The following is a 12323-nucleotide window of genomic DNA, read 5'->3' on the forward strand; positions in this document are numbered from 1 at the left end:
AGTTTTGTATAAAAAAATGGATGATGAAAAAATAAACAGTTGACAGAAATCTGATCCAATGAAATAGCTATCGATATTTGATCAATGTGATTTTTTATAAGTATATAATACTCGACGAGTTCTATACATTGAACGGCTCGGATTATTGAAACAGGACCAGTGGTGGGCCCCCACGGGCCCAACAACACCCTTCAATCCGATCACGAATTGAACTAGAGGGAGTAATCGAACTGGAGGGAAGTCAATCCCATCGAAAAATAGAGATAATAATAGACTTTTCTTGTAATGATATTTTGATATTAGCCTATTGCCAAAAAAAATTCTAAAAACTTGTCCAATTACATTATTCAAACACAAAATCTAGAAAATTCATTCTAATTATGTCAAACTTTTGAAATTGAATGCATTTTTCTACAAAAAAAAAATTACGTATCAGTGTATTTTTATAAAAATAATTACAAATCGATAAATTTTTTTATCAAAATTAATACCAATTAAAATAATATTTTTTGTTTGGGTAGAGTTATAAAAATGTACTCTTTTTTTTTTATCACACCATCTCTTTATTTTTCTGTACATTTTTTCGTGAAAAGTTAAAAAATATACTTATTTGAATTATCCCAAATGGTAATTTCCTTTTTTTTTTTTTAAAACCTCAAGTAAAATTAATCTACATGCTTGGTTTCATTGTTTTGAGTTATTTTTTCAAAAAGTGATTTGAAATATTTTGAAAATGAATATTTGTTTGATTTTCAAACAAAATTTAATATTACAAATTCAAATTTCCCTCCATAGGTGGAGAGAGGTGTTTTGGAAAAAAGTAAATTTTTTGACTTTTTGACCTTTTTGGTGACTTTTTTGACAAAAAAATCGATTTTTTTGTGATTTTTTTGGGAAAACTTAATAAAAAACCAAAAAATTGACTTTTTACCAAGTTCTCAAATTGCTCCAATTTTTTTTTTTAAAAAGTTATCACATCAAAAAGTACTCTCATAGAATTTTATGTATATATTCTACATGCTAGGTTTCACTTTTTTGAATTATTTTTTCAAAAAGTGATTTGAAAACTATATTTTTAAAATGAATATTTATTTGGTTTTCAAAAAAAATTAAAAAAATTAAAAAAATATAGTTTTCATTTTAAATGGAGAGACAATTAAAAAAAATAAAAAAGTTATCACATTAAAAGGTACTCTAATAGAATTTTGAAAACTCCTCTAGTTGTCTGAATAACCAGATAAGGACTCTAAGGTTGTGTTTGGTAAAACTCTGGAATGTCACATGACGTTTGTTTACGATTTTCAAAAGCTAATTCCACGTTTAATTTTGAAAACTCGGTCGAAGGACGGAAAATTTGGGCTAACTGATTGTCCCACCGGATGTCCCACCGATCGTCCGACGGTTGACCAGAATAGTGTGTCACACCCCAAAATTTGGATAATTGAATATTAAATTATGACTAAACCTCAATTAATATTCCATCATCCAAATCCTAGGGCTGAAACAAAAAAAACTAAACGCCAACCAAACCATCCACCATAATCTCATAACTATCCAATACTTCCAATATTAAAGTAACAATAAATAGTCAAAATAACTTAAATAATGTACAGTTACAAATTATGCCATATTATCCCAATACTAAAGTCATAAAAAAATAATAAATACATAAACAAATATCAACCCTAAACTCAAGAAAACAAAAAAAGTCCAAACGACAAGTCCAACAACTATAGTTATTCCACGTCGCCACTGTAGCCCCAACTAATTCTGCGAAGGAAGCTCGGCTGCGCTCAAACAGAACGCACCCGAGTTGCCAAGAGACAAAACGGGTCAGTATACAAGTATACTAGTATGAGTACAAGATTTAACACCCACGTGTCCACCAGACACAAACAAAAATACATTTAATTCTTGTTACGGGACAAGACAAGTAGTTCTAACTGCACCGAGACGAATGAATAGTTTCTCGAGACACGGTGACATTTAATTTATTGCCCGTACACAACGAAATATAAATTGAGTATAAAATAAACAAAATAGAAATAAAAATATGGTGTGTCAGCCCTGTATAAAAAAATTAGTAAAACCCACTATCTTACAAAAAAAACAAAGTTAGTATAATTTAATCATAAGTAACTTGTTCAAGAAGTATAAAAATGCACTGTTTCATGCTTAAATAATTTGAATTGACCAAAACTCAAAGAAAAAAAATTGTACATAATCAAATTTTCTAAAATGTAGCGCGGACGAATTTAGTAGAAACTGAACAGGTTGAGAGAAAAACTTAATAGAAAATCATAACCGAATTTCGATCGAAAAATCTGGAACTGAAAATGAAAAGAAACTGCTGTAAGATGGATTTTTTCAGAAAAGTTCAAAACACAAAAAGTGTTCAAAATAATGTTTTACTTCAATTTACATGAATCCAATAAAAATAAGCTCGTTTCGTGGGTTAAAACAGTCTCTAAAATCTGCATTGCTAAAATGAATCAAAACTACAATAACCAATATCATCCGATTACAAGTTCTAATCGATCTTTTAATAAAAAATTAAAACACAAAAGTTGTCTAGAAATCACGTATACATGTCTATGCTCAAATTTCATAATTTATCGATATCGTTTACTATTTTTCAAGATGTACAAATCAATACAATTCACACTATAATAATAAACTCATAATTAAATTCTTTGTATCTTAACTCCACCACTTCAGCCTTTCCCTTCCGGCCTACACATATATCTCATGTGCCTCCCGTATACCTAACACCATTCCGAAGCCAAACTTGCACAAGGATATCGTCTCGAATTTGACTCACACTCCCCAGATGGTTAGCATATACGTACGTGCGTAAATCGAAACACTCGTTTACTCATGAGAACGAGGCAACAATATACATATACAAAACATGTCACTCAAGAGAATAAACATAACAATGTCAAGCCTAAGACATTCAAATAAATCTCATAATCCTCACATTTTTTTACACACTCTTTCTCACCAACACTCAAATAAAATAACAATCCATGGAGTCATGATGGAATATAAGGAATTTATCTATGGGTTCCTAATTAATTTTAATTTCATATAACCATAAGTGTGATAAAAATCTTAAACCTGATATACACAACTAATCAAAATAATTAAAATCAATCGATCAACTAAAAACCCTAAACCTTACATACACAACTAAACAAAATAATTAAAATCAATCAATCATCTAAAAATCATAAACCTTACATATCCAATTAATAAAAATAATTAAAGTCAATCAATCATCTCCATGCAAATATGAAATCAATTCAACATCAAATAAATAAAAATAAATAAATAAAAACAACGAACTAAATATAAATCAAAGGAAGTGAGTTTTACACTCACAATTTTTTTTAAAGATCAAAAAATTATTTAAAAAATTAATCAGTGTGTTTGGTTTGAGTTTTTTGAATTAAATTTTTTGAAAACTCAGTTTTTTGGTTTTCATGTTTTTAGTGAATATTTTTAAAATTTTAAACATTTTTTTACTTTTTTAGATCCACCTTACTTAGATGTATTTAAAAAGTAAAAAATTTGTGAAAAAAACTTTTTAAAAATTCACTAAATACCAAAAATATAAAAAAAAAATGTATTGAATTATCGTATTTTTTTTTTATATTTTTAGTATTTAGTGAATTTTAAAAAAAAATTCACAAATTTTTTACTTTTTAGGTATATTTAAAAAGTAAAAAAAATTACTTAAAATATTAAAAAAATTTATAAAAACAAAAAAATATTAAAAATAAGAAAGTAAAATTTTCTAAAAAATATTTTTAAAAAAACACAACCAACCAAACTGAATAGTGTCCCAAAAATACAACCCTAATCTTTTTTTTCTCTTTTGCTACTCTCCTCCCGCCGTCCTTCTCTTTCTCACGCTGCACACAGCACTCTCTTTGTTGATTAAACACTCTTTTTTTCTTTCTCTCTCTCGCGCGCGCACTCCCTTTCTTTCCGTGGTTGCTACTTTGAACAAAAAGTTCTCTAAACCTTTTTTATTACAACAATCTAGTTTAATTTATAATAAGGCCAAGTTTGAGAAGGTGGCCTAGTTTGGGAAGACGGCCTAGTTTGGGAAGACTAAATAAGTACAGTTTTTGACTTTTTATGAAATATAGGTTCTGTTTGGGTTGGGTTTGAAGTGATGTGTTAGAGAGATGATGTGACTTAAATAAGATGATGTGACTTAAATAGGATAGTGACTTTTTGACTTTTTGTCTTTTTTTAATCATGCCAAACTTGGCCTAAATAAGTGCACTTTTTGACTTTTTATGAAATATGAGTTGGGTTTGGGTTGGGTTTGAAGTGATGTGTTAGAGAGTTGATGTGACTTAAATAAGATGATGTGACTTAAATAGGATAGTGACTTTTTGACTTTTTAGATTTTTTGGAGGATGCCAAACTTGACCTAAATATAACATATATAAATATAAATATAAATATCCTAAATAAACTCAATATATACATAACACCTTTATATATATATAAATATTTAAATTAATTATATATAATAAATAACACAATTAAATTAGTTAAACATCACATTAAATTCTTATATACTAACGTAATTAATAAAGCCAAAAATAAAATCATGTAATAATAAATAAATAAGGGCTTATGAAAAAAATTCAGATCGCTACACAGTGCAATTTTATTTTTATTTTTCTGCAATTCACACATGTTAATTTTTATATATTCAAAAAAAATATTTTTTGAATTTTTAAATTTTTTTAATCATATTTAATAGAATTTTGAGTTGTGTGTTTGGTTATGAGTTGTAAGTTTTTTTATCAAATATTATATGTCACATCAAAAATTTCTCACTCAATTCAAAACTCTTTCACCAAACAAAATTTTCACACTCAAATCATAATTTCAAAACTCACAAACTCAAAATACAACTCCTACTCTCAAATCATATTTAGAAAGTTCTACCAAACGTAACCTAAAATTTTCAAAAAATTGATTCTGAAAAATAGAAACCAAACAAAGTAAATGTAATTTACCAAAATAAAAAGTCAGGACCAAACCGGGCTTAGCAACGAGAGGTTATTGATTAGTCTTAGAACACCTGTCAAGTAATGCCTCAACAGTGTTGTAATTGGAAGAAGAAATAGAGCTTATAATTTTATATTAAATGATAGGGGAACAACAAAAGATATAGGCTTATTTTTGGAAGATGGTTAAAAGCAATCTTCTACCTCTTAACCCATTTTATGTCACATTATTTCTTATATTTTTTTATAATTTTTTTTAAAAAAATCCAAAAAAACTAAAAAGTCAATTTTTAACTATCTTCTCAAAATAACCCATAAGAGCATCTCCATCAATAACCTTATATTTTACCCTAAAATATTATTAAAAAATTTATTCTCTATTTTAGGAATAATTTTTTTATCTACTTCTCTCAACAAACTCCCTATTTTTTCCTTATTCTTTCCTTAAAATATTATTAAAATATTCTTTCACTATTCCCTCACTTTTTCATCTTCTTAACTGGGGATGATGTTCATTATCCAGCTTGAATCGGCCTTTCAACGTAGGAAATCTTCATTGCAGCTAATATCAATGGGGTCTAAACCAATCACAAAGGAAAGTAAACAGTGTAGACACATCATTGCAATGAAAAGTATAAAATGTAAGAGTAATGTTAGGAATCATGAAAAAAATATCATGAAGATGATTATGAAAGAATCTCCGCCTTTAGATTATCCATACAATAAAACACCACACACTAATCACACGCTAATCAAGGGATGAAAAATATTCATGATGAATTTCATGATATATTTTTTATGACCCCTAGCATTATTGAAAATGTAAACACATAAATGATTTATACATAAGCTTATGCATGGGGTTCTCTGTAACTCAGTCGAGGAGAAAAAATGCGTGGTCGATCGGCCAGTCAACCGGCCAGACGTCATGGAGGTTGACCAACCAGACATCCAGGTGGACAACAGGTGAAGCAAGTTTTGCCCAGATTACTCATCTGGGACATCCGGGTGGATGACCATTGTTAGATATGAGGGAGCTACAGTGACTTTCTACAAATAGAGAGTCACTATAACAAATATTAGTTTAGGGTAGCTTATAAAGGAGCTGACGGGGTGGTATCAGAGACCTCCAACCCCTTAAAATAGGTAAGGGAATGATTTAAGGGAACCAATGGGGATGCTCTAATATATTGGGCTCATTTGGAAAGCTGGTTGAAAGTCAACTTTTTGACTTTTAATCAATTTTAAGTTATATCATCTATCATATTTTTTATTCTCAAAAAGACAAAAAAAATCTAAAAAGTCAATTTTTAAATAACTTCCCACAACACCTTGAGGAGCAAGGAGTGACGCATATGAGCACCAAATAATTTTTCCTTTGCAACTTATTGCGTACGCTTCTCCTATTTTGCTCTGATATTTTTTTTATCTGTATGATTAATAAAAATAATATTAAGTATTATATAAATTAAAATATTAAAGTTATGTTTGAATTATTTGGATCACCTTTTCTTTTCCTTTCTAATGGTTATTTTGGAAATTGATTATTTTAGTTAATTTTTTACAAAAATATGTGTCGAAAAAGGGTTTAACTTTTCTCTAGTTTGTGATCGGACTGGAGAGTGTTGTTAAGCCCTTGGGGGCCCACCAAAGGTTCTGTTTTGATAATCTAAACCGTTAAATGTGTTAAACTCGTCGAGTATTGCATGTCTATTAAAAAACACGTTGATTGGATATCGATAACTACGTGATCAAATCAGTTTTGTATTAAAAAAAATGGATGATGAAAAAATAAACAGTTGATAGAAAGTTGATCCGATGAAATAGCTATCGATATTTGATCAACGCGATTTTTTACAGGCATATAATACTCGACGAGTTCTACATATTGAACGGTTTGGATTATTGAAACAAGACTCATGGTGGGCCCTCACGGGCCAAACATCACCCTTCAATCCGATCACAAATTGAACTAGAAGGAGTAATTGGACTGGAGGGAAGTCAATCCCGTCAACAAATAGAGATAATAGTAGATTTTTTTTGTAATGATATTTTGATGTTAGCCTATTGCCAAAAAAAAATTCTAAAAACTTGTCCAAATACAAACACAAATCAGGAAAATTCATTATAATTATGTCAAACTTTTGAAATTGAATGCATTTTTCTACAAAAAAAAAAAAAAAAAAAAAATTACGTATCAATGTATTTTTATAAAAATAATTACAAGTCGATAAATTTTTTTTATCAAAATTAATACTAATTAAATAATATTTTTTTGTTTGGGTAGAGTTACAAAAGTGTACTTTTTATCTTTTTTTGGTCACATTACCTCTCTACTTTTCTGCACATCTTTTCGTAAAAAGTTAAAAAGTGTACTTATTTGGATCATCCTAAATGATAATTTTCCTTTTTTTTTTGTTGAAAACATCAAGTAAAATTAATCTACATGTTTGGTTTCATTTTTTTGAGTTATTTTTTCAAAAAGTGATTTGAAATATTTTGAAAATGGATAGTTGTTTGATTTTCAAACAAAATTTAATATTCGACCATCTCCAACGGTTAAGCAAATGCATCACCAAATTTAAATTTGGTGAAAAAATATATCTTTTTTGACTCCAACGGTTTTATCAAACTAATATCAAACTGAGAACAGTCCCAAATTTTCACAAAACTGAAGATGTGTTGCACTTTTCAGTAAATTACTGTGCGTAGCCGATGAGTGTAGACCCACTGGACGATCGACCAGACGTTCAGCCGGACATCCTTCCAGATGACCACCTTAAGCCAAATTTTATGAAAATTTTACACTAGGAGGTCGACCCCTCGGTCAACCACCTCTTTGTTTTCTCAATAAACAAAAAATAGGGGAAGAGAGAAAGGTGGACAGTATACCTCAGTAGCAAAGCTAAAGAAGAAATCAAAAATCAGCCAAACAAACACATATAAGTCTCCGTAATGATATATAATAAAAAACCCAGAAGCAGAAACTCCATTAAATCTGAAATCGATAAACAAAAACTGAATCTTTCTTCATACTTCTATAAATTTTCACTCAAGTTTGATGTAGTGAAGAGAGAGAAGGAAAGAGTTGATGCTAGTATGATAAAAATGGTTCGTCTGTAAATGGATTATAAAGAGAGAAATAGAGTGAGGGAGGTTTTTTGAATTGTTTCAGAATAGCCCCAATACAACACAACACAACAACCCCAATTGTTTTAGAACCAGGTTTTTCATTTTTTTGCATTGACTGGTTGACTGGCCAGTCGACTGATAGTTTGATAAAAAGCCAAATTTCTCCGTTGGAGCAAGCAATATCAAATAGAGGAAATTGTCTTTTTTTTTTTATTCAAATTTGATGAAAAATTTGATGAACCATTGGAGATGCTCTTATAATTCAAATTTCCCTCCATAGGTGGAGAGATAATTTTTAAAAAAATTATCACATCAAAAAGTACTCTCATAGGATTTTATGTATATATTCTATATGCTAGATTTCACTTTTTTGAATTATTTTTTCAAAAAGTGATTTGAAAATATATTTTAAAAATGAATATTTATTTGGTTTTAAAAAAAATGTACAATTGAAAATAAAAATTTCCCTTCATAGGCGGAGAAACAATTAAAAAAAAAAATTGTCACATCAAAAGGTACTTCCATGGCATTTTGAAAACTTCTCTAGTTTTTTGAATAAGCAAATAAGAACTCCAAAATTTTCAAAAAATTAAAGGTTGGTTTGGAGTGTTCGAAAAAAGTCAAAAAATTATTATAAAAATTAAAAAGTGACTATTTAAAATATATATATATAAATTTCCCAAAAAAAGGTACAAGCCAACATCATGGCTGAACGTGACACAGTGGTCTGAAGTGATGGTCTGAAGTGATGGTGAGTTTGAAAAGAGGGAGTTGTAAAAAATTACATAACACGGTACTATTTGGCCCGTAGGGGCTCATTATAGGTCTTTTTTTTTGATAATCTGAACCGTTCAATGTGTATAACTCGTCGAATACTATTTGTCTATTAAAATCACGTTGATCGGATATCGATAACTGTATGATCAAATCCGTTTTATATAAAAAAATAAACGATGCACAAAGTAACGGTTGACAAAAAAACTAATTCGATCAGATAGCTATCGATATTTGATCATCGTGATTTTCTAAAAGCATATAATACTCGATGAGTTTTACACATTGAACGGTTCTGATTATCAAAACGGGACCTGTGGTGAGCCCCCACGGGCAGAACATCACCACCCTGTGTAAACAGCACCGTAGGCAAGTTTTTCTTATATCTCTTGCTGCCACCGTACTGTCTTCACGTATCATCACTGTCAATACATATTTATATATGTAGGGGTAAAAATGTAATTTTGTTATTTTATACAATATTTTAATACACATTTTTTCGCAAAAAGATAAAAAATTATCTCAAACAATCATCTTTTTTCCCTATACTTTTTAATCCAAAAAGTCAAAAAGTGCACTTATTTAGGACACCCCAAACAAACCCCAAGTTTGAAAAACAAAAACCAAACAAAGGCGGTGTTTGGCAACTTAGTTTTTGGGTTTTTTATTTTTTATTTTTTTTACTACAAGACAAATGTTTTATAAAATAAAAAAAAACAAATACAAACAAAATATCATATCAAACCCCATAATCATTTTACTTTTTCTCTCACAAACATCACATCCAACCACAAAAAAATCCAACTATCTTTCCAAGCACAAATTTTTTTTTCTCCGATAATATCCTACAACAAAAAAACCTACAAAAAAATTCACTTCCCAAACATTCACAAAGTGAATGTAATTTACCAAAAATAAAAAGTCAGGACCAAACCGGGCTTAGCAACGAGAGGTTATTGATTAGTCTTAGAACACTCGTCAAGTAATGCCTCAAGGGTGTTGTAATTGGTGGAAGAAATAGAGCCTATAATTTTATATTAAATGATAGGAGAACAAGAAAAGATATATTTGCTTCCCAAACAAAATAGACTCGTTTTGGGAAGATGAGTAAAAGCAATCTTTTACCTTTTAACCTATTTTATGTTACATTATTTTTCATATTTTTTTTATATATATTTTAAAGAAAGTCAAAAAAAATTAAAAAGTCAATTTTTAATTATTTTCCCAAGACAACCTAGGTACCGTTTGGGAAGCAAAACTGAGGCTATTTTAGCCACGTTCGGACAAATTAGGCTTATTTAGCCACGTCCAGACAAAACAGAAATCAATGTGTTAGGTTCAATCCCTTGTGGGGTAAATTTATCAAAACACCCTGAAAAGAGAAGAAGCTATTCTTGGCATTATTCCCTCAGCGTGACTTTTGGGGTATTGACGCACTGTCACTATTTTTTGACATGGAAGGATTTTGGATTTTTTTCCCCCCTAAAATAATCATAAAAGAATAAAAATAAAACTTTTAATTCAATAAAATAAAATATTATATTAAGAGATTGTTTAGGGTGTCCTAAATAAGTATACTTTTTATCTTTTTTGAATACAAAATTGAAAAAAAAAAAATGAATATTTGGGTTAACTTTTTGATTTTTTATGAAAAAATATGTATTAACAAATTGTATAAATTAGTGTGTAGGGAAAAATTTTAAAAAAAGAATGACAAAAATACGGCTCATCCAAAAAAAAAAAAAGTTTTAAATATTTTAATTTTTTTGTTATGTATTTGGTTATGATTTCAGTGTAGACTTCTGAAAGTAGTATAGAGTTTCAAGTTATGTGTTTGGTTATGAGTTTTAAAAATAATTTATTAATTGAGTTTTATTTTATGTGTTTGGTTACGATTTGAGTGTAGAGTTGTTTTTAAATTTAAAATATTAACATTTTAAATTATTTAAATTTTTTGAATATTTAAATTATTTAAATTTTTTTGTTAAAATAATTTTTTGAATATTTAAATTATTTAAATTTTTACGCTTTAATTTTTTTGAATATTTATTTTAAATTTTTGCTTATTAAATTTTTTAGATTATTTACATTATTTAAATATTTAAAATAAAATTACAATTAAAATAAAAAATAAAATAAAAATAAAATAAAAATAAAATTAAAATTAAAATTAAATATTTTAAATTAAATTAAAATTAAATTAAAATTAAATTATTTAAATTACACAATATACTAAAATAAAACCTCACTTTTTATCATTTCACAGAAAATGAAAATAACATAAAAATAAAAATACAAAACACATGAAAAAACCATTTGCAAAAAAAAACTTAAAATACATAAATTATTTTAAATAAAATACGCTTCATTAAAAAATATTTAGTGCGAATTAAAAAATTACAAAAACGTAAATTGAAAAAAAAAAACGAACGATAAAAATACGCCTCATCCAAAAAGATAAAAAAAAAACAGAAATTACCATTTGCCATTTAATTTATAAATAAATAAAACACATGAAAACCCATTTTTGAAATATAAAAACAAATTAATGTGTACGAATTAAAAAATGACAAAAACGTAAATTAAAAAAAAATAACGAGAAAAATACGCCTCATTCAAAAATATATAAAAAAAAACATAAAAACATAAATTACCATTCGCCACGTAATTTACAAATAAATGAAACACATAAATAAAAAAAATGTTATTGTATACCAATAAAAATAAATAAGACAAAAAACGTAAATTAAAAAACAAGAACTAATTAATGTATAAAAAAAAAATGACAAAAACATAAATTTAAAAAAAATAAAAAATAAAGCAAAATATGGCAAATCCAAACCCAAAATAAAAAAATAAATATTTTACCAAAATACGCCAAAATAAAACCCAAAATAAAAAAATTTAAGCAAAATACGCCAAACCTAAACCCAAAATCAAAAAAAAAAAAAAAAGTTAGCAAAAAAAAGCCAAATCCAAACGGAAAATAAGAAAAAAAAAAAAAAAAACAACAAGAACAACAAGGGCACTTTGGTAAATGAATAGGAAGACACCTCACTAAAAAGCTAAAAAGTCAAAAAATTCAAAATTTTTTTCCCAAATCAGACTTTTTAACCCCAGACTAAAATAATCAAAAAAGCCAAAAAAACTAAAAAATTAACCCACTTCCCAAACGGAGGCCTATAATATATTGAGCTTATTTGAAAAGCTGGTTAAAACGTTTAATTTATTTTACATCACACTATCTCTCATATTTTTTATTCTTAAAAACACAAAAAAAAAAAAAAAAATTAAAAAAATCAATTTTTAAGTAACTTCCCAAAACACCTGAGGAGCAATGGGTGACGCATAGGAGCACCAAATAATTCTTCCTTAGCAACT

The sequence above is a fragment of the Camellia sinensis genome, chromosome 8, assembly GCF_055761805.1.
Source record: "Camellia sinensis isolate YWXY chromosome 8, ASM5576180v1, whole genome shotgun sequence".
In the NCBI taxonomy this organism is placed as follows: Eukaryota; Viridiplantae; Streptophyta; class Magnoliopsida; order Ericales; family Theaceae; genus Camellia; species Camellia sinensis.